This window comes from Magnolia sinica, chromosome 15, assembly GCF_029962835.1.
Source record: "Magnolia sinica isolate HGM2019 chromosome 15, MsV1, whole genome shotgun sequence".
Lineage (NCBI taxonomy): Eukaryota > Viridiplantae > Streptophyta > Magnoliopsida > Magnoliales > Magnoliaceae > Magnolia > Magnolia sinica.
The window spans coordinates 52,205,243-52,230,101 of record NC_080587.1 but is presented as its reverse complement, the minus strand read 5'-3'; the positions used below and the strand labels follow the sequence as shown (position 1 = coordinate 52,230,101).

General features: G+C 35.4%; 1 long non-coding RNA gene across 1 annotated transcript in view; it reads left to right on the top strand.

Annotated features, from left to right (window-relative positions):
- The window catches only part of LOC131227622 (uncharacterized), a 77,390-nt gene that overhangs the window by 47,969 nt on the left and 4,562 nt on the right, over window positions 1-24,859 (top strand). The window lies entirely within an intron of this gene.

Genomic DNA, 24,859 nt, shown 5'->3' with positions numbered 1-24,859 from the left:
ATGAAGAGGAGTCACCCTTAACAGTGGAACATGATGATTAGGCTAGTTCGACACCATCTAATGCTCAAACTACAAATCCTACCATTGAATGTGGGTGACACGATCCCCTGATTGGTCTTCTTAAAGCGAAACATACAAGAATTCTCCCTACTTGTCATTGCACCAAATTCAATATGCCTCATCTAATTGGTAATCATATTTCCTATGATCGTTTTTCTTCATCCTTTTCATGCTTTTTGTTCATCTATTTCGTCTTTCTCTATTCTATCTTCAGTTCCAGATGTCTTAAAAGACCTAAAGTGGAAGGCTGCCATGATAGATGAGATGAAAGTCCTTGGAAAGCAAGGCACTTTAGAGTTAGTTCTTCTACTTTTTTTTTTTTTTTTTTTTCCTTTTTTTTTTTGCAGTTTTTTAAAGAAATGGCCCACATGGGGAACAATGTTCCTTGGGGATGTTATTAAAAGAGTTTTTCGAGAATATTCCTAGGTCATTTATTTCGAAGGTCTACTTGATTTCGCAGGGAGGTGCAATCAGAAGGTCTATATTTATTTATCTTTTTGTATTTTTTTTTAGAGATAATCTTACTTGTCCTTTCATTTACTTATTCAAAGATCAACAATCATGATTGAATTTAGTTTTATTGGGGGTGTGTGTGTGTGTATAACTTTTTTTGAATAAGATTTGGCATATTGTGTTATGCTCAGATGGTTGCGATCAGGACTGGCTTTTATTGAAATATATTTTTTAGGATTTTGAAATATGGTTTTATCGCTTTGGATATCCACTTAGGGATGCTTCTTTTATTACAAAATCCAACTTATTTGAAAAGTAAGGACTCCTTGGGGTTTCACTTAGGCGATCCAAGTCCCTTTGAAAATTTTGAAACCTAAAAAACTAGCTACAAAATATTATTAGTTTTATTTTGATTTTTTCCCCTAATTTTGGGATTTTCCTACATTTTTTAAAAAAAAAATTCTAAGTTATTTTTTAATTCTCTCTCTCTCTCTCTCTCTCTCTCTCTCTCTTTAAAGAATTTTTTATGATTTTTCTAATTTTTTATATCAGTTTTTATAAAATACGGAAATTCAATGAAGCAAGAATGTAAAACATGACTAAAGAAATCAAATGTGACAAGGAACTCAAATAAGACAAGGAAAGTCGAATGAGATAAAAGGAAATTAAATGCAACATAGAAAATCAATAAAAAAAATCACGTGTTAAAAGAAATCAAATGCGATAAAAGGAAATCAAATGAGACAAAAGAACATCAAATGACACAAAGGTTAATCAAATGAGACCAATGGAAATCAAATTGGACAAAAAGGAAATCGAATGAGACAAAAGGAAATTGAATGAGATAGAGGAAACCAAATAAGACAAAAGAAATCACATGCATCAAATGAACTCAAATAAGATAAAGGAAATCAAATGAGACAAGGGATCAAACTAGATAAAGGAAAATAAAATGAGACAAAGGAAATTAAACGAGACAGGAAATAACATGTGATAAAGGAAATTAAATGAGACAAGGAAATTAAATTAGATAAAAAGAAATCAAAAGTAACAAAGGAAATCAAATGTGATAAAATCAAATGTGACCACAGAAATGAAATGTGATAAAAAAGAAATAAAGTATAACAACGAATGATACAGAGGAAATAAAATAGGCCAATAGGAAATCAAATGAGAGTAAGGGAAATCAAAATCGAATGTGATAGATGAGGCAACAAAAATCAAATTCTGATCTAATTTTCATTTTTTTTTTCTTGGAATTTTGAATTTACTGAATTTTTGAATTTCTAGTTGTAGATTTTATTTTTATTTATTCTTTCAAAAATTGTATTTATTTTTTTAGATTTTTCTAAGTTCTTGAAAATTCTGTTTTCTACTTTCTGAATTTATTTAGGAGTTTTTCTATATATATTTTTAATTTTTCCTAATTTTCTTTTTTCCCAATCTTGTTATTTATTTCTTCTAATTTTCCTATTTCTTTATTTTTAATTTTTTTCCTTATTATCTTTTTTTTCTAATTTTTCTTTTTTACTTTTCTTTCTTTCCTTTTTTTTTTTTTTTTTTTTTTTCCTTTTTTAACTTTCCTATTTTCCTCCTTTTTTTCATCTTGTCTCTCTTTTCTAATTTTGCTTCTTCTTTCTTCCTTTTCCTTCTCTTCTTTTCATCTTCTCTCACTAAGGTAGGTGACTCTCCTTCTCTCCCTCCATTTCTTTCCTTTATTCCTCCATCAGTCAATTAACATTTCTTTCTTTTCTTTATTTCCCTCTTCTTTGAAGCTTCTTTAGTTGAATTGTCATTGTGGGTTTGCATGGTGAATGTGGGCCTTTATTTTTGAAGATGGCCCACCTTCTTGATTAATCCAACTCATTAAAATCATTCCTCAACCATCCTTCAACATGCAGAGTCCACTTTCCCTCTTAAGTAAACCACATGTGGGGCCTTCATTCGCTTTTCAAATCTCTCATGTGTATGGGGCCCCTTATTTCTTCGTTAAGCCCCATTAAAATCTTAAAGTTTTGCCTTTGATCATGCAAGCATTCTCTTTATCGTTCACCCATCATGGGGTGGCCCTACTTAGACACAGGTCCCATCATGATCTTTTGTTGAAATTTGGGTATTCTTGATCGTTGAATGTGATTGGGGATGCATGCATGTTTAGTGACAATCTTGCATTTGTCCACATTTCATCTATTGATTGATTAAGCATCCATCGGGTCGATCAGGCTTGTCCACCACCTTGATCAGGCCCACATGAAGTGATTGGGCCCATCCCACACCATGATAGGGTCTTCCTGAGATGACTGGGCCCATATATTACCGTGATGTGGCTTATGTGAGATGATGGGGCCATCTATTGGCATATGCCCTAAAATTCGTGTATCTAAATTGGTTATTCAAGACCCGAATCCTAGACCCATGAACCAATTTAAGAAGAGTAATTCAAGGGAAAAAATGTATTCATTCTATTACAACACATCCTCAAATAAGTACTGCTGAAATAATCCAATCATGCACGGGTTTATTAAATAATTATCCATAAGCTTTACTTTATGAAACCAAAATTAAATTGAAACTAATGCTAAAAAAAATATGTTCAAATATCCATTACATTGAGTCGATTGAAATAATTCAAACTAATATGAAACATCCATGCCTAATAAAAAGAAGAAACAAATGAAAAGAATGTCTAATATTGTAAAGAAATTAGTAGTAGGAGCCTACATCCACGTAATACTCCAGTCCGGTACCTATAGATGTTTAAAAAACACAAGATGAGCATAATAGCCCAGTGGGATCACTTCGTACCCACCTATTGGAATTTTTAGGTACAGGAAGAAGGTTGTCACATGCCTAAATTCGAGTACTGAGTGTGCACCCTCAGACTCAAGGTACGAATCATGACTCGTAGACTAAGTGTAATAAAATGAGTCAATTTTACAAACATCCATCTCTAATGTTCACAAATGACCCAACTCTTCCATGAAAACTCCATTCATTAATTCTACTAGGTCCGCCCACTTCGGACCTTATTAATAATTATTATCCATAACCACCATATAGTTCATATCCAACTAAGTAATCTCAAAACATCTACAATATCAAATTTTAAGCAAAAAATTACTTTAAAGAGAAACTAAGACCCTAAGTAACATATATTCTAAATAATCAATGTAGATATTACAATGTTACAAGTTCATCTTTAATTAAATACAGCCCAATTTCCCTTGTATCATACACTAGCTCTACAATTTTCTATTGTTCCTTGTTAACTCATCTGCTATCCTTTCATTTGTGCTGTTTTTCCATCAATAAAACATAAGTTGGCCAAGCCTAGTGAGAAAACCCAAAGTGGTTCATGCATATCAAAATTAAAATAGTACAGAAACATAGAATGCACATTGGTATGAATGCATCAGATGGGATGATCGTCTATCTTTTTGTGTTAGATTACTATCAACCTGCATCCATCCCTTATGTAGGCTTCCACCTTTCGATAGGCATATGCATGGCCCACATCTACTAACGATTCTAGTAGGATTGAGATTCTTCTATCAAGGTCCCCTAGGATTGACTAAGCAATATGTTATGAGATGGAATCAATATTCTTCTAAGGAGGTCCCTAGGATTGACTATGCAATATATTATGAGATAAATGATGATTATACTTCCTTATTCTTATACAGTTCATTAAATAACATATTTTTTAGTGTACACACATGTGAATCCAGTGTACAAGATCACCATAATTCAAGAAGTTTAGACATGTGAGCCTATATCAACAAAATTACATGTGAACATACATAATCAAACAACATTAAAACAACACATCAAAACAATATGTCAACTAATTAAATAAATTTAAACAAAGCTATTTTAATTCCAATGAAAATGAAACATGTTGGGATCACTCACCTTGATTTGGTGAAAATGATTCCGTAGAATATGCATATTGAATTGAATTAGAACTCCCTAATAATAATGTAAATGAAATCAAGTACTGAACATAAAAATAAATTTGGTAGGACCCACCTTTAATTGAACAATCTCCCACAATAGGTTCACAAGAATGATTACTTACTGTTAAACTTAAATTACCTTTGGACCCAACCCTTATTATAGGGTTTACACTCATCACTACTAATGTGGGGCCCACTTGCTCACATCAAAGTTGCTCTCCACTTTTCGTCGATCCCTAATTGGTCCATTGTATATGAAATTACATCTATCATATGTTTACTAATCCAATTATCGAGGATCATAAGTTATCAGATATGTATAGGTGTCTGTTGATCGAATCGATTGGACTTTCGATCGATCAACTCCAAAATTTTGGGTTTTTCTTTATTTGTAGATTTCAGAACTAATCGCTCATATCTAAACTGTCCATTGGCTCCCACGTAATCGAATTAGGGAATAATCAATTAAATTTTTAGATCTGGACCATCCATGATCCATATTCTTCTCTTAATATGTTTTGATAATAACATTTCCTTTGATTAGCGTGGCCCATTAGACAATCAGAATAAACTAATGTTTTGGATATTACTGTAGTTCAATACAAAACCAATATAGATGGGATAGACCAGATCTAATGCGTTCGATGATCCAGTATAAAATATAATGTATAAATTAACATCTATGATTTAATCCGATTGATGTGGCCCATATGATGATCAAATCGATCTAAAAATTGGGGTCCTATCATATTTTGATCCCGGGAATCACGTGATCCGTGCGGATCAGATCCAATGCATTAAGATGACTCCACACCAATCTCTATGACAAAGAGATTTACATGAGATTAGAGTCTTTTCATCATTTATGCCTACCAATTTCAAACTTTTCTCCACAATCTTCCCTCTCACTCACTCTCACTCTTTCTTTTCTATAGGGTTTAATGTGAGGCAAATGTATGAGGGTCGAGAAATCGTTTCTCCTCCTCTCGTTAAACTTAAGAAAACAATTACATCCTACCAAATCTAGGGGTTATTCCTCCCAAAGAGAGAGATAAATCATCTCTCTCTCTCTCTCTATTTTAGTTTATAGTAAAAACGACCCCACCCAGTGATAGATGAAGGATCTGAATCATTCACAAAAATGGACTAGTTAGAATAAAGTTTTGTTTTAAAAATGATGTGAATCTATATTTTCATTGGCCCATAATGCTATCAAGAGTTGGCATTCTATGATATAAGAAATATATATTTATAGGGCCTTGAGACATTGGATTAAGCTGATTTTTATGTTGTTCTTACACGAGGGTCCCTAGATCAAGACGTACATCATGGATATGCATGAGTCACGCTATATTGTCATATAGAGAAGTACCACCTTCTCTCTACCTCTCTCACCTTATCTGACCCAAGTTAGAACAACATGTTAAGTGGGTAGTGTGCTAACACACATTAGTTTCTAACGAAATTTCAAAAATCCCTTTTTTAGAGATACGCGTGTGTGTATGGTGTATGTTATAAGTGGGCCCCACATAGGGGTGATGTTCAAGATCTAGACACTTAAAAGGTTCCGAATGTGTGGCTTTTTTAAAAGAAAATATTTCGATCTTGAAAGGTGGGTCCCCAATTATCATGAGTCACAATGCAATTGTAGTGCTAAAGTAGTGGTAGTCTCATATTATAAACTCCTATATATACAAATCATAAAGGGCTAAAAATATAACTTTGGTTAGGTCTCCAAGAGTGGTTGATGATCTAGATTCAGAAATTTACTGGTCAAAATGTTTGGCAAAACATGAATTAGCTAATGGATCGTCAATTTTTTTTCAAAAAAGGATGGCCCACTTGGAAGTTACAGTCCAAAAAATTGATGGATGGTGATATGAGTGTCCACAGAAAAGAGAATTACATACAATTATTCTAGACTACCTAAGGGTCTACAATTTAAAAAACAGACACATTTTGATTGCTAAGGAGAAAAATGAATGGTGATGAAATTGTTAGGAAATTCTTCTCAAACTAAGACACAGACGTGGAACAGGTTGGACTCTTTGGCTTGGATGTTTTGAGGTGCGCGCTTTTAAGGTGACGTGCCAATAGTTTCGACACACTGAGCGTGGCCCCCTTTAAGATGGGATCATATGGATAAGTAGGGATACTCATAGTATTTGTTCTGAAAATATTGGTCTCCACATATAAGTGGACCACACGGGTCAAAAATCTAAAATTTCCATTTTAATGGTGAGATGATATGATTTTGAGTCAAAATTTATAATTGTGGCTAATCTAATCTAGATAGGTCGGGGTAGAAAATTTAAGAAAAGTAGAGGTCTAGCAATTATACATTTGAGAGGGTCAAGGTGCATTTATATTTAAACCCTTGAGGTAATTAAGGGATGTCCTACAAGATGATGTATGTACCTAATCATGATGTCAACGGTAGAATAAGGATGAACATGAAAATGAATCGTCCTTATCGGTTTACTCTTTTAAATTATCCGTTAAATGAAATTTCATGGTTGACTTATGATTTAATGGTTATGATCAAATATGATAAGGTGATTTAGTCAATGATCAGAATATATGTTAGGTTCCTTTAGATGTGTTTTATCTTCCCAACTATGAATTTTAGTTTCTAAGGAGAATAGGGTCTAATCTCAAGGAGCTCATATAAATGTGCCTAATATGTGAGAGTATACTTGCACAGTTTATTAGATGCAAGTATGGATGCTTTTGTAAATAAATAGATGAATTTTTACATAAATGTCTAGATGAGTGAAGCTATTCGCACATGCATGAGTAATACCGCTTCCCTTAAGCACCTGTCGTATAACAATGATGACAACATCAATATGTTTAGTACGAGAATGGTATATCGAGTTCTTTGCGAAATTGATAACACTCTCGCTGTTATAATACACGGGCATGACTTCCTAGTGAAACTATAACCCATTCATCATTCCTTTCAACCAAACACCTTTGAATGCCTTAATCACTACCATATACTCAACTTCGGTTGTGGAAATGATAACTATAGATTGAAGCTTTGACATCCAATTGATCACTCTACCCGCTAATATAAATGAGTAAATTGAAGTTGACGTTTTATTGTCCATATTCTTGCGTAATTATAATCCACATAGCCTAATGGTTTCTCCTCTGATTTTTTAAATGTCAAGACGTGGTCCTTCATACCTCCTGTGTAACGGAGTAGATATTTCACAACCTCCCAATGTTGCTTGCCGAGGTTAGATATGAATCTACTCACAACACCCACTGTAAGCAAAATATCCGGTCTCGTACAGAACATGTCATACATTAAACTGCCAACTACGCTCAAGTAGGGCACATAAAACATATACTGTTGTTTTTCATCTGATGCAGGACACTGTTCCTAAGAAAGCTAAAACTGAGAAGTGTGGGGAGTGCCTAACTAGTTTCGCCTTGTCCATCCCAAACTTGAGTGGACCTTCGCAAGATACTCCTCATGAGACAACCATAGCATACTCGTTTCCTTGTTCCTATGTAGGTCGATGCCAAGAATCCTCTTTTCACCCTCTAGATCTTTTATTTCGAATGTCATGGATAATTGAGCATTTAATATGTTGATTGCAAATATTCTATAGTTGGTGATAAGTATATCATTAATATACAATACTAGGATAATGAATTTCTCATCACTTAGTTCTTTGAAGTAGACAAAATGATCGAATTCACTTTTAATAAATCGCATACTCAATATGGAAGAATTAAACTTTTTGTACCATTACCTAGATGACTATTTCAGGCCATACAATGACCTGTTTAACCTGCAAACCTTATTATTTAACCATTGTACCTCAAATCCTTATGATTGCTTTATGTAAATTTTCATTTTCTAATTCCCCATATAGGAAAGCAATTTTTACATCCAACTATTCCAGTATAAGATTATATCGGGAAATCAGTGCCAATACAAATCTGACGGATATTTACTTGACCACAGGGCTAAGAATCTCGTTGAAATCGACACCCACTTTCTGCGCATAACCCTTCTCTACCAGTCTAGTCTTATCCCTATCCTGTTTCTTCCGATAAACCTACTTGCATTTGATCACTTTATACCTAACGGGAAGCACCGCCAACTCCCACGTCTCATTCTTATACAAAGAATCCATCTCATCATGCATCGAATCAATCCACTTTTCTGCATTTGCATCATTAAGAGCGTCTTGAAAAGTAGATGGGTCCCCCTTATTTGTAATGAGGGAGAATGCAACATTTGAATCATCTTTATAACTCAATCGTAGCCCGCGATGTCATGATGGATTTTTCTTGACATGTGGCAGCTCCACCTGCTCCTGTACCTCTTCATGCAACTATGTTTCTTTAAGTCTCTCCCCCTTGTCAATTTCGACATCAATCACCGCTGATTTCTCTGTTTATTTGTGTTCATCCTTACGAGGTAAAGAATTCTCATTAAACTTCACCTCTCAGCTCATTATGATTTTGTGTGGCCTGATTATACAGTTTGTATTCCTTCACATCATTGTCATAGCCAATAAAGGTACAGTTCTTCGCCCTTTGGTCTAACTTATCTCTCTCAACAGAAAGTACATAAGAGTAAGCATCACAACCAAATACACAGAGCCCTTAGTAGTCTACTTCCTGACTATTGCATACTTCTTTAGGAATCTTATAATCAATAGTTATAAATGGAGACTGATTCACTAAATAACAAGCCGTGAAAATGGCCTTAGCCTATAGGTCATTGCCTAACGCAACATTACTGAACATACTCGGGGCCATTTTTAAAAGAGTTATTTTCATATGTTCCACCACACCATTATGCTCTAATGTGTGCCTGACTATGTTGTGCCTCACAATCCCCCTATTCTTATAAAACCAGTTAAATTCCTTCGAAGTAAATTCTCCGCCATTATTCATTCTTAGTTCTTTCAAATGTTGCCCTAACTAATTTTTAACAAAGACCTTCCAAGACTTGAAAGTGGCAAACAGGTCGGATTTATTTTTCATGAAATAAACCTATACCTTTCTAGAGAATTCATCAATGATTGTTATGAAGAATGACGACCCTCTTCTCAAAACTATGGGTGATGGCCCTCACATGTCAGAGTGTATATAATCCAATGGTCCCTTACAATTATGCTTTTCTGGTTTTAAATGACAATTTTGAGTGTTTACCATATATGCAATGCTCACATACATTTAAATTAAAAAATTTAAAAGAAGGAATTAAACGACAATCGAGGAGTACTTTCATACCAAACTCGCTCATGTGGCATAGGCGTGCATGCCACAAATGTGCTTATGTGGATTCCACTACATAGGGTACAGCTCCACGCAATACAGTATTCCTAATCAATCTATAGAGATTGTCACTCCTTTTATTCTTTCATAATGGTAAGTGGCCCCTTTGAAACTTTCAAGACACTATCATACCCGATGAAATTGCATCTTAGTGCATTGACATCACTTAGAGAAATTAGATTTTTCTTCAAATCTGGAATGTGCCTCACAATCGGTTAGAGTATGCTCCACTTCATCAAACATTATGATGCGAATGGATCCAATTTCAATAATCTTACAGGCATGATCATTGCCCATAAGAACTAGGCCACTATTATATTTGTTGTATGTGGTGAACCAACTCCGGTGAAGGGTTATGTGGTACGAAACCAGTGTATCTAAAGTCCACTATTGATAAAAGTGACCAATTTTGGACACCGTTAATACATTGCAACCATTTAAACCTTTATGATATTCCACTGAATTAGCCTCCCTTATACAATTTTCACTCCTTTATGCTTTCATAATGGTGAGTGTCCCCTTTGAAACTTTCAGGACACTATCATGGCTAATGAAATTACATCCTAATGTATTGAGAGCACCTAGAGAAATTAGATTTTTCATTAAATCTGGAACATGCTCACAATCGGTCAAAGTATGCTCCACTCCATTAAACATTCTGATGCGAACGGATCCAAATTCAATAATCTTATAGGCATGATCATTGCCCATAAGAACTAGGAAACCATTATACTCGTTGTATGTGGTAAACCAATTCCGGTGAGGGGTTATGTGGTACGAAGCCCCCGTATCTAAAGTCTGCTCTTGATAGAAGTGACCAATTTTGGACACTGATAATACATCACAACCATCTAACCTTTACGATATTCCACTGAATTAACCTCCCTTATAGAATTATCTGAATTCTTATCCTTCTTGGTTTTAGGGGATAGACAGTCCTTCAAATGTTCGGTCTTCCCAAAATTCCAACGCTTCATCTTGCCCTTGCCATTAGACTTAGATCTCAATTTTAAATTTTCCTTCTCCTATTTAGAAGTTCTTACTCTAGCAACTAATGTATCCGTAGAGGAACCCTCACCACCGTTCTTCTTTCTCAACTACTTCCAATGAAGGGCTCAGATAACAATTTCGACATCAATGGTCTCCCTACTGTGGCACAGAATGTGTACGAGACTCTTATAAGACTTTAAAAGATAATTCAATAGGATCTTCCTTGTAGATCTTTACCTCCACGAGTATAGCTGTTTCTTAAAAAACAAATGATTTTAGACCGATCTCGTCATTTAGAGACTCTCCAACTTCGCCCACAATTTTACATTAATTGTCTCACTGATGACATTATAGAGGACCTCATTGGCCAAGCACAATTGAATTGTGCTAATTGCCTTTTGATCTAGTTCATCCCACTCTTCATTGCTCATAGTATCATGATGCTTTTCTTTTTCAAGGAGTACCTGCTGTAACCCTTGTTGAATTAGAAGGGCTTTGATCTTTCACCCTCCACAATTCAAAAATATTTTTCCATGTAAACCTCTTCATCTCGAACTTAATATTCATTCCCTTCAATGTCATCTCTTTAGATTCAATATCAAATCCTAATATGATAACATGTCTCTAATACCACTTGTTAGTAGCGCAAGCTTCACCTAGGCGTGAATCAAACAAAGCACAATAATTGAAAATTCGAGCATGCACAGAGAATACAACAATTTACATGGAAAAATCCTTGTGGAGAAAAACTACGGCACAAAGCGACAAACAATTCGCTATGAAACAACGATTTACATGGAAAAACTTTGCGGGAAAAAAACAACAGCAGAAAGCAACAAACAATCCAATATGAAAATGAAATTACAAGAGATGAGAATAACTTACATGTAAAACCCTAGAGTAGAAAACCCTAGCTCCCTCCAAAAACCACTTAGATAATGTTAAAGCTCTGTTAAAATACCCTTAATTTGTGTAAACATGGTTTATATAAACACTGTTACAAAGTTAGAAACAAAACCCATACTTTCGTAAAAACATGCAATTCCATCGATAAGACCTTCGAGAAAATTGACGACCATTGGTGCATGTCAATGGGATCGAGGTTTCCATCGATAGGATCGAGGATGACCCAAAAATTGTCCAACGAATTAATCATGATTTTAGGAATTTCTCGATCGTATTGAGCGGTTTGTGGATCCTATTGACAGATCAAAATTCAACATAAATTAAAGACACCTAATTTCAACACTTTTAAGTTATAAGTGACTTACAGGTAAGTCTTGTAAGTCACTTACAAGTGAAAGTTACTTAGAGGTAACCTATTTGGATGTAAGTTTTAAGTCACTTATAGGTAAGTTGATTTTTGTGTTTGGGTAAACCTGTAAGTTACTTATAGGTGAGAAGTTGTATATTCACACTGAGAGAGCTTGGAGCATGTAACTGTTTAATAATCACATAAAAAAGCTCAGGACCAAATATGTCATTTTGTTGGGCTAATGTAGATAAATATTTGTGTCAATTCTTACATTAAACGAATCATTAAGTGGACAATAAAAGCAGGTCCACATATTCAAAATACTTACAATATGGAGCAATAATTCAATTTAAGCGTTTAGAGGAAACTAAAATATTTAATAGTAACCACCCCTACACCTACGCATATTTAAAAAAATAAAAAATAAAAAATGGGAGTCATCCATCTAGTGGAACCACTCGTATATATATGTGTGTGTGTGTGCGTGTATGTGTGTGTGTGTGGTCAGAAATGGGTGTCCATTTTTTTTCCATGCTATGGCTCATATAATAATAAAAATCTTTGTTTCCCATGTTATGGCCCATGTAATAAAAAAAATTAGTGGGCCAGAAAATAAACAATCTAGATGCATTAAAATAGTTAAATGAAAATATTTAAAAAAAATAAAGAACAATAGTCTACCTTGATGGGTGGACCATGGGGCTCACCTTGATGTATGCATGGTATATCCACTCCGTCCATCGGTTTTACCAGCTCATTTTAGAGATTGGGCCAAAAAAATGAGTTAGATCCAAATCTTAAGTGGGCCACACCATGGGAAATAAATGTGATTGAATACCCACCAATAAAACTTCATATGGGCATCAAAAGTTTTGGATCAAGCTGACATTTATATCTGTTATCCGTCAAGTCTTTGTGACCTTATCAAGAGGTTCGATAGCAAAAAAACCATTACGAGGGGCCATAGGAAGGTTTTAATGGTGGACGTTCAATCACTTATTCTTGTGGTGTATCCCACATGAGATTAGGATTCTGCTTAATTTTTTGGCACAAGCCCTAAAATGAGCTGGCAAAACTTATGGATGGGGTAGATATATCATTTAACGTGTTAAGGTGGGCCCAATAATCACGGCCACATATTCCCTATTTTCGAGCAAAATATAACAGAGGACTTGAAGAGAAGGGACTTGTAGAGAAAAAAAAGAAACCCTACCTTTTGAGGGAAAGAGGTAGACAACAATAGTTGCAGTTGCAGATAGTGCTGAAAGTCGGGCAGGTTGGGTCAGGTTGGTGCTCAACCCTAGCCCAACCCAAGGTTCTTGTACCTCAACCCTAACCCAACCCAACCCAACCTCGAGTTGGGAATTCTCAACTCAAGCCCAACCTAAGCGGGTTCGATCAGGTTGGCCGGGTTGGTTGGGTGGATACATGCTAATATTTTAATAATTGCATTAGTTATTATATTTTAATGATCAGGTCGGGTGTATTGGTTTGGAGAGTTGGAGCTTTCTTTTTCATTGGCTGGAGCTTCACGGCTATTAATGGTGGTTGGGAGGTTGGTACTTTTCTCCCTATTTGCCTACTTTAAAATCTGTTTCGTTGGGCTTGTAAGTAACTTATAGGAAAGTGACTACTCACTCTCAGCCCCCTACATTTTTTTTTTAAAGATTTGTGTTCACTTGTACCCCAAGTGCAAGGTTGCAAAGTAGTAATAATCAATGTGAGACTAAGGTCGAACCCATAGGGACTGGATGTGTTTTAATTTTCTTAACCACTTTAGAATTATAACTAGATAACTAGAGACTAAACTAAATTTGAGATTTAAGAAGAATGTTATAGTGAAGTAAAACTATCAATGTAATGGAAAAAGTAGAGTGCCAAGGATCCACTTGTAGTTATCTTGATGTCATCTTACTTGATTCAATCAATACTTCAACTAGAATTGTCATCTGAATCTATCTAGTCAGATGGTAGAGTGATTAAAATATCATAAACAAATTCAAAAAAGATTTTGAATATTCATAGCAGCAGTTTCACATATAACGGTCTTATTGAATTGATTGTGGAGAGTTAAAAGCATCTACCATGCCCGTAGTAAATGGTAGATCAAGGAATTCTACAAATCAAACAATCATAAAATAAAGAGCAAAGCATTCATGAAGTTCCTAAGCACCCACCGTGCCTGGAGTTAACGATAGATCAAAGTATATCAAAAAACACTCCTTATTTCAAACCATAAACTATGAAATATCCAACATTAAGATCATTAACTTGAATCAAAGTAAGAAAAACATTAAAATAAACACCAAGCTTCACCTCTTAGCTCTAGCTAAGAGATTATTTAACCATAGACATGACTAAATTAAAACTCTTAAAGAAAAGTATGAAAAACTAACTAGAAGAAGAAGAGAAGATTGAAAAAGAAGAAGATTCTCTGAAGTAGCATCACCCTTTACTCAACTCTTCCTACCTTAATTCGTGCTTAGAAAAACTCAGAAGACACCTTTATATAAGCTTTGATTGGACCGACTTTGAAACAGCCTCAAATTTATGCAGTTTATGGAGCTTCGATGGGAGCTTCAATGGGACTTCGATGGCATCGAAGATCCATGGCCGAGTTCGATTCAAATTTGAAACTGCCACGACTGTCTGCATAAGTCCTTTGATGAAATCGCCAGACCTTTGATGGAATTGAATTGACTTTGATGTCATTAAACGTGTGCTCAATGGGATCAATAAACGTCTGAAACAGTCCAACGAGTCCACCCCAAAATTCATGATAATTTCGATGTCATCGAACTGCTCTTCGATGGGATTGAAGGGATCTTCAATGGGATCAAGAATTGCACACATGTCCAGTAACCAAACTTAATTTTCTCCGATTTTTTGATGGGATAGAGCCTTCTTTGATGGTATCAAACACGTACTTCGATGACATCGAAGTCGTGTTTGATGTCATCAAACAATCAAGTTCAGCAGTTTCAAATTTTTGCGCTTTGCAATATCAATTTTCTTCCTTCACTTGGTTTTCTTGAATCTTGGAATCTTGAAAGCTTCATTCTTAACATCCAAAGATCCGTAATTCTTGAGCATCAAATCTATGCGTTTAACATCCTTTTCACCTTAAGATCTCAAAATCACCTTGCAAGACAAAACATGTATAAAAAGATCGATTAAGCATTATTATGTTCATAAACCAAGGTATAACAAGGGGGAAATATGTAATATTTCACACTCAACACACCCCCCAGCAGCATTTTTTAGTCTCGAGTAAAACATGCATGAAGCAATCTTCAAAATTCAAATTCCAATTCTCTTTTAGACAGTAATTTTCTGTACAAGCTTCATACATGTGAGCAACATTCAAGTCATGAAAATGAAACATAGATAATATAGGTTCTAATATCCATTGCAAACAAATGAACTAGCCAATAGAAGAAGTCTAGACATCAAGTATCTAGCATGCTTAGTTATCTCTAACTTATAATTCCATGAGATTGATTTACCTTTCATAATGTTAGCCATGTTCATTACCTTAGAGTAGATAGGTCAAAACAAGTACTAATTCTGATCTTATATCCTTTTTCACTAATTTCCAGCTTTTCATTTTATATTAATGGCATTTACCTATTTTCATTTCTTTTTTCTTTTCATGAATTTTTCATTAAAACACATATAATATGTAGTCAATTTCGATCTCACTGTTTTTTAGCTAGTGTTTTTTTTTTTTTTTTTTTTTTTTTTTTTTAAAGTAATTTAATTTATTATTTTTTTTATAACACTTTTTTAGGTAGATAATGATCTCTAGACTTGATTCCTAACCAATTTCAAGTAATTCACATGTGAAAGGAAGCAACTTTAAAAAACATAGGTTAGATGTAGATTGTGAACTAGACTTAACTGATGTTTACAATTTTCTATTAATTAACTAACGAAGAAAAACTTAGTCAAAAGTTTACTAACTAACTAACTAGACTCTAGATTTCCAAAGATTTATTCCATATCTTATCATAATACTCAACATGCATTCAAATTACACAAAAATTCACATTCCAAGACAACTTTGAGACAAAAAATTTCAAAATTTTTTGAAAATTTTAGCTCGAAAATAAGAAAAAAATACTGATTAGATCCATCTAATCTCACCCCCAACTTGAAATTTACATTGTCCTCCATGTAAGATGTATGCAATCAATGCAACATGAGACAGAGAATAAAGGAGGAAAAAGTTAGAAAGGCAATAATTGAGAAGGAGGAATGCAACGATATTCAAAGTCTTCAATATTCGAAAGGGGTCAGCACGAAACTAAAACAATACTAAAAGTAAACTAATCCTAGTCCTAAATCCTTAAAAAAAAAAAACCATAAATCTAACTATACCTCCATCAAACTAAGAGGTCAATCCTGATATACAGGATCAATAAGAGGGATGGACATGTCCTTTGAATCAAATTTCTCAACGAATGGTTGAAGTCAATGACCATTCACTTTATAGATGTTACCATTCTTTGGATTCTTAATCTCAACAGTCCCATGAGGATAAATTGATTTAACTACGAAGGGACGGATCCAACGATATCTCTGTTTCCCCAGAAATAAGTGAAGTCTAGAATTGTACAAAAGGACTTTTTGATGTGGCTTGAAAGTTTCCGAAGGATGTTCCGGTCATGGAACTTATTTATCCTATCCTTGTAAATTCCAGAACTCTTGTATGCATCGTTCCAGATCTCTTCAAGTTCATTGAGTTGTAATTTGCGCAGCATGCCAACGTTGTCCAAATTAAAATTGAAGTTTTTAATTGCTTGGTAGGCCTTATGCTCTAGCTTCACAGGCAAGTGGCAAGCTTTCCCACAGATGAGTCTAAAGGGAGACATTCCGATAGGGGTTTTATATGCAGTATGTAAGCCCGTAAAATATTTTTCAATTGAATTGACCAATCTTTACTAGCAGGGTTTATCTTTTTTTTTTTTTTTTTTTTTTTTTTTTCAAAATTTTCTTGATCTCCCTATTAGAAATCTCATCTTGACCGCTTGTCTAAGGGTGATAGGGAGTACTGACTTTGTGTATAACACCATATTTCTTCATTAATGATTCAAATGGCCTATTACAAAAGTGTGACCCTCCATCACTAATAATGACTCGAGAAGTTCTAAACTGAGAATGGATGTTTTCTTTTAGGAACTTAATGACCATGCGATGATCATTATTTCGACATGGAATCACTTCGACCCATTTAAAGACATATCTACTGCGAGCAATATATGAAGATTTCCAAATGATTGGGGGAATAGTCCCATGAAATCGATGCTTCAGTAATCAAATGCTTCAATAGTAAGAATGATGTTTAAAGGCATCATATTTTGATGGGACAATCTATCCAATTTTTTACAATGATCACAAGCTTTGCAACAAATTGTTAGAGTCCTTAAACAAAGTGCGCCAGTAAAAGCCACACTGTAAAATTTGTGTTGTGGTCTTCCTAGCCGAAAAATGGCCACCATAGGCGTGTGAATAAAAGAAGGAGATTAAGCTTTAATGTTCATCGTCAGTAACACATCTCCTTATGATATGATCTGAGGAATACTTAAATAAGTATGGATCATCCCAGATGTACTTGCGCACCTCGGTGTAGAATTTCTTTTTATCTTTCTTTGTCCAATGTGTCAGCGTAATACATGTAGCAATATAATTTGCAATGTTAGCAAACCAAGGTAAATAGGAAACTTTAAAAAGGTTGTTCGTTAGGGAACATACATTAATGTGGGTCATTTTAATGGAGTTGGATAGGACCAGCTAGAAAGATGGTTAGCTACTACATTTTCTATTCCTTTCTTATCATGAATTTCTATATCAAATTCTTGGAAGAGGAGGATCCATCTCAATAAATGGGACTTGGCATCTTCTTAGAAAGAAGCTACTTCAACGCTGAGTGGTTTGTGAATACTATGATCTTGGATCCGATCAAGTAGAACCTAAACTTGTCCAGTGTAAAGACTACGGCTAAGAATTCCTTCTTCATAGTAAAATAATTCATCTAGGCATAGTTTGGATTTCTACTTGCGTAGTAGATCACATAAGACTTTTTCTCTTTTCTTTGGCGTAATACCGCCCCAATAACATAGTCGCTAGCGTCGCACATAATCTCAAAAGGAAGGCTCCAGTCGAGTGGCTGCATAATCAGAGTGCTAGTCAACATACCCTTAAGCTTAGAGAAAGCTTTTTAACATTCTTTAGACCACTAAAATAGGGTGTCCTTTTGGAGAAGATTGCATAATGGATGAGATATGTGATTGAAATCCTTAATGAATCTTCTATAAAACCTGGCGTGTCCCAAAAAGGAACGCACATCGTGTATGCTTTTGGGTGGAGGTAGGTTAGAGATAAGATCAATTTTGGCTTTATCTACCTCAATTTTATTGGACGATATGATATGTCCAAGCATTATTCCCTTGCAAACTATAAAGTGACATTTTTCCCAATTTAGCACAAAGTTCTTCTCTTCACATCTTTTTAGCACATGTTTGCGATTTTTAATACAATCGTTGAAAGATGAACCAAACACAGAGAAGTCATCTATGAAGACCTCTAAAAATTTTCCTACAATGTTTGAGGAGATATTCAACATGCATCAATGGAATGTGGTAAGAGCATTTCATAGTGACATCCTTTGGTATGCGAAAGTGCCGAAGGGACGTGTGAAAGTTGTCTTTTCTTGGTCTTTAAGGGCTATCTCTATTTGGTTATAGCCTAAATTACCATCTAGTAAACAGTAACATGAATGACCAGCTAACCTTTCTAGAATTTAGTCAACGAAAGGTAAAAGAAAGTGGTCCTTCCTAGTGATGGTGTTTTATTTCCTTAGTTAATGCACATTCTCCAACCAGTCATGACTCTAGTTGGCACGAGTTGATTTTCTGCATTGGCTATAATGGTGATCCCGGACTTATTGGGAACCACCTAAGTTAGACTCACCCATTGGCTATCGGATATTGGGTATATGATACCCACATCCAATAGCTTAAGAACCTCGGCTTTAACCATCTCTCTCATGTTTGGATTTAATTTACGTTGTGGTTGTTTAGATATTTTCACATTATCCTTAAGGTGAATGTGCGAGTGCAAATTGAATGATCAATTCCCTTGAGGTTCACAATGGTTCATCCAAGGGATCCTTTGTATTCTTTCAGAGTAGCAATGAGAATACTCTCTTATTCCTTATGTAGGTGGGAAGAAATCACCACCGGATTCTCATCTTGACCTAAGTTAGCATATTTAAGATCAGTCGGCAATGGTTTTAGATCAAGTTTCGGTGCCTTGATACTTGACGGTAGATGCTTTGTCGCATTAAGAGGCAATTGTTTAAATTGTGGTCTCCATTGGTCAACTTCAAAGACTGGCATTGCATCAAGTAAGGTGTACATCTCCTTAATCATCACATCATCCAAATCAAGGGAGTGGGCCAAGCACGTCTCTAGAGCATCATAGTAAAGAGTCAAGAGGGCTCTTTCTTCCACAAATGAATCAATCATGTTAATTTCGTGGGTATCATCAACTTCCTCGGGTTATTTGCACATGTTAAAGATGTTTAACTATAATGTCATGTTCCCAAAAGTTAATTTCATAATTTCATTCCTATAATAGATAATGGCGTTTGATGTAGCTAGGAATGGACGACCTAAGATGACTGGAATTTGAGTGCTCATGTCTATGATGGGCTGTGTATCCAAGATAATAAAATCTACTGGATAATAGAATTTTTGACTTGGACTACCACATCCTCGATCATTCCTCTCGATATACGAACCGAACGATTAGGTAATTTAAGTGTGGTCCTATGCGGTTTTAATTCACCTAGACCAAGTTGTTCGTATACCGAGTAGGGAATCAAATTCACACTTACTCCTAAGTCAAGAAGTGCATGCTTAATCCGGTGGTCTCGATTACACAAGAAACAGTTGAGCTACCCGCATCCTTGTACTTTTGTGGCACATCTTTGTTTAGGATGACACTCACTTTTTCAGTTAGAAAAATTTTCCTTCGGATACCTTGCCGTCTTTTGGCTGTGCAAATGTCTTTCAAAAACTTGGCATATGAGGGTATTTGTTTGATGGCATCCAAAAGAAGAATGTTGACCTTCATCTGTTTTACAACCTCTAAAATATATTAAGTGTTAGACAGAGGCTTTGGTGCAATTAACCGTTGGGGGAATGGAGCAATTCGGCTTGTATGGTTTTTCCAGTTCTTTATCTTGTGGCGCAATGCTAGGTCTATCATCTCTCTTAGCTTCTTCCGAATCCTTAGGCTTCTCAGCCTTCGTCGAGATGGTCTTATCAATTATTTTTCTACTTCTAAGAGTGGTGATAGATTTAGCTTGCTCCATGTGATTCGAAGAGCTAGGGTGACTTATTTCACATTGTTGTTTTGGGTTTGGAAGAGGTTGGGCTGGCAAAGTCCATTTCTCCCTAACAACAAGTTGTGACTCTATTCTTTGAATAGATGATGCAAACACTCCCAAAGTTGTCTTGATATCCTAGAATGCTTGCAACATATTCTGATTAAATTTCTCTTGATTTTACATAATTATTTTAATCATGTTTTCTTGAGACCTTCTTTGATTGATAAGTTGAGAAAAGAGTTCTTGAGGTGTAGCCATTTGTCCGTTCCTCCAACTAAAGTTTGGATGATTTCTCCAGCTGAGATTATATGCATTTGAGGTGGGTCCGCTGAATGGTCATTGGTTGCTATTTACGGCATTTGATTGCTCCTGCAACAACTCTTGAAACGCATGAATTGTGGGACATCCCTGTGTTAAGTGTACGTTGCTAGCAAAAATACCATAAGCAACTTCCATGGCATCGTCGAGTTTGACAGTTTCTACCTTCTTAAGTTCCATGGCCTTGACTTTTCTTGTAAGATTGGCCACCCTAGTGTTCATATCATCCTCTTCTCTTAAGACATACATCCCTCCCTTATCTCTTATTTGAGTTGGCTTTAAAGTGGTGGGCCTTGAGGAGGTGTCCCATGATTGTGCATTTTCAACAAGTTGGTCAAAATAATCCCATGCATCATCAGTCTCATTGTTCATGAATTCGCCGTTACACATCATCTTTATAAACTAGTGCATGGGCGAAGTCAATTCGTCATAAAAAATGCTTAATACCCGCCATGTATCATAGCCATGATGTGGAAAGGAATTCAAGAGATCCTTTTATCTCTCCCAACATTGGAAGAAAGTTTCTTCCTCTTTTTGGGCAAAATTCATGATCACCCTCCTTATGGTGTTTGTCTTATGAATCGAGAAGAACTTTTTAAGGAACTCCTAGGTCATCTCAGCCCAAGTACTAATGGATTGCAGCCTTGAGGAATGCAGCCATGACTTAGCCTTCTCTTCCAATGAGAAAGGAAATAATTTTTGTCTTAATGTATATTCAGAAACATTATTGAAATGTTGGGTAACGACGATCTCGTCAAATTCTATTAAGTGTGAGTAAGGACTTTTAAAGTCTATCTCATGAAATTTAGGAAGGAGTTGATTCGCTCCCGACTTAAAATCCACATTTCCTGTGTTGAGTGGAAACACCATACATGAATGTGTACTCGCCTTCATCGGTTGTAAGTAATCTCGCAATGTTCTAGGCGTGGGAGCATTATGCACCTCATTCTCATCTTAAATTTCCTTAGCCAGATGGTGAAGTTGATTTGTTGTAATTATCTCAACTAACTTAGAGGATCTTAAGTGGTGTTTAATCCGGTGATGGATAGGCAATCCTTCGACTAACCACTTGGGCATGAAACACTTTAAATCCCTATAGTTTTTAACAACTACTCCTAAGAAAAAAAAATCAGAATCTAAGAAAATCTGAAAAAGATAAGTGTTTGGAAAGAAGTTACCATATTGGAGTTACTATGTCAATTTCTACAACTTTAGAGCTCCAGAGCTGAAATTAGGGCCATTCTGGATGGGCTGGCCCTGTGTGCTCGACTCGTGGCTAGCGACTCTACCTCAGTAGTGGAGGTTCTCTCTAGCAACAATACCCCGTCTTGGTTCATGTGGTACTAGAAGGTGAGAATAGAGGCCCTCATGTGCAACATGGAGGTCCAGATCTCCCACACCCCTAAAGAGGCCAACTCGGTTGCTATTAGCCTTGCCCATATGGGAAGTGAAAATCAGTTGGACTTTCTCTTCAACTCATCCGTAGATCAACCGCCAATTGTGCAGGGCCTACTATTTCTGGATACAGTAGGCCTAGGCAACTTACTGGAAGTCTAACTTCTTTTTATTTCTTTCTCATATGATAGGAAGGTTCTTGGCCTTTTTGTCGTGGGGCCCTACCTGAAAATGTACCTGTTGTGAAGCCCCTGTGCTTCCCCATTGAATATAATATTTCCTTCCAAAAAAAAAAATGTCAATTTCTACAAAACAGAAAACAAGTTATTTCCTAAAAGAAATATCAAAAAATCTAAACAAAATATATAAAAATTTAGTCCTAAACCTATATTAATTCTAAAACTAGAATAATCTAGAAAATACAGCGCAGTCCTCGATAACAACCCCAAAAACTTGTTCACTTCTACCCTAAGTACAAGGTTGAAAAGTAGTAATAATCTCGGTGAGACTGAGGTCGAACCCACAAGGACTAGATATATTGTAATTTTCTGTACTACTTTAGAATTAGAACTAGAGACTAAACTAAATTTGGGATTTAAGAAGAATGTTGTAGTGAAGTAAAACTATCAATGTAATGGAAAAATTAAAGCGCCAAAGATCCACTTGTAGTTATCTTAATGCCATCTTACTTGATTCAATCAATACTTCAACTGGAATCAATGTCCTAATCTATCCAGTCGGATGATAGAGCAGTTAAAATATCATAAATAAATTTAAAACAAATTCTGAAAATTCATAACAACAGTTCCACAGTAATAGTCTTATTGAATTGATTGTAGAGAGTTAAAAGCATCTACCAAGCTCTTAGTCAATGGTAGATCAAGGAATTCTACAAATCAAACAATGATAAAATAAAGAGGAAAGCATTCATTAAATTCCTAAGCATCTACCGTGCCCAGAGTCAACGATAGATCAAAGTATATATATATATATAATACTCCTTATTTCAAATCATAAACTATGAAATATCTAACATTGATATCAAAAACTTGAATAAACATCAAAATAAAATACAAGCTTTACCTCTTAACTCTACTTAAGAGATTAGTTAACCATAAATATGATTAAACAAAAACTCATAAAGAAAAATATGAAAAACTAACTAAAAGAAGAAGAAATCTTTGAAGTAGCACGACTCCTTTATATAAGCTTTGATTGGACCGACTTTCAAATTTTTTCAAATTTATATAATTTACGTAGCTTTGATGGGAGCTTCAATAGGACTTCGATGGCATCGGAGATCCAGGGCCGAGTTTGATTCGAATTTGGAACCTGCCACAACTATCTGCACAAGTCCTTCGATGAAATCGTCCGATCTTCGATGGCATCGAATTGGCTTTAATGTTATCGAACATGTGCTCGATGGGATCGTGAAATATCCGAAACATTCCAACAAGTTCACCCTAAAATTCATGATAATTTTGAGGTCATCGAACTGCTCTTCGACTGGATCGAAGGGGTATTTGATGGGATCAAGAATTGCACCCATATGTCTAGCAATTGAACTTAATTTTCTCTGATTTTCCGATGGGATCGAGCTTCCTTCGATGACATCGAACACTTACTTCGATGGCACTGAAGTCGTGTTAAATGTCATCGAACTGTCAAGTTCAAAAGTTTCATATTTATGCACTTTGCAATATTGATTTTCTTCCTTCTTCACTTGATTTTCTTGAATCCTGAACTCTTGAAATCTTCATTCTTGACCTCTAAAATCCATTCCATGCTTTGGTAATTATTGAGCATCAAATCCATGCTTTTAACATCATTTTCACCTTAAGCTCTCAAAATCACCTCGCAAGACAAAAATGTATAAAAAGATCGTTTAGCGTTATCATGTTCATAAAACCAAGGTATAATAAGGGGGAAACATCCAATATTTCACATTCAACAATTTGCATGTAAGTGACTTATAAGTTGTAAGAGATTTATAGGCAAATTTCCTCCTACAAACACCACCTGTAAGTGACTTCCCTATAAGTCACTTACATTTTACCTAACTTACTGGCATCCAAATATGCCCTTAACCATCTATTCCTCAACCTAACTTTAAATACTAACCATACAAAAATGAAAACAGTGTAAAATTATAAAACTACTTTTATCACTTAACTAATTAAGCCAAGTGAACAATTTCACATAAGAAACAAAAAAAGCTGCTGGAATGGGAAATAATATTCGGTTTGCAGCTGGCTTTCCAACAAAAGTAGTTTTCCTAGGCATGGAAATACTATTTCCACTTTCCAACAACCTCTTTGGAAAACTACACAAATATCATCTCTGGCCCCTGCTGTCTCTCCTTTATTTATCTACGCCTTGAGTACATGGTGACCCAATTGGTCCTGATATTTTTAGCTCCATTTAGATGCAATGCTCGTGCAATGGCAAGTGAGGACCTCTTCCTTCTGGTTCGGACATGATGTCCTCCATGAGAGTTTGTCTGTTCATGGACGATTTTTGCAGTCTTTTCATCTACGAACAATGCAATGAAAAAAATAAAATCTGGGCCCATATGGCACTATAACATTTATTCTACATTTTTGAGGAAGATAATGTCCACTGTGCTAAAAGTGTTACCACTTCTGTCATGTTAGCTCCTTTATGGGCGTGCCTAGATGTCACATTCGTCACATCAACCCTTCATAGTGGAGAAAATACATGTTGATGCCT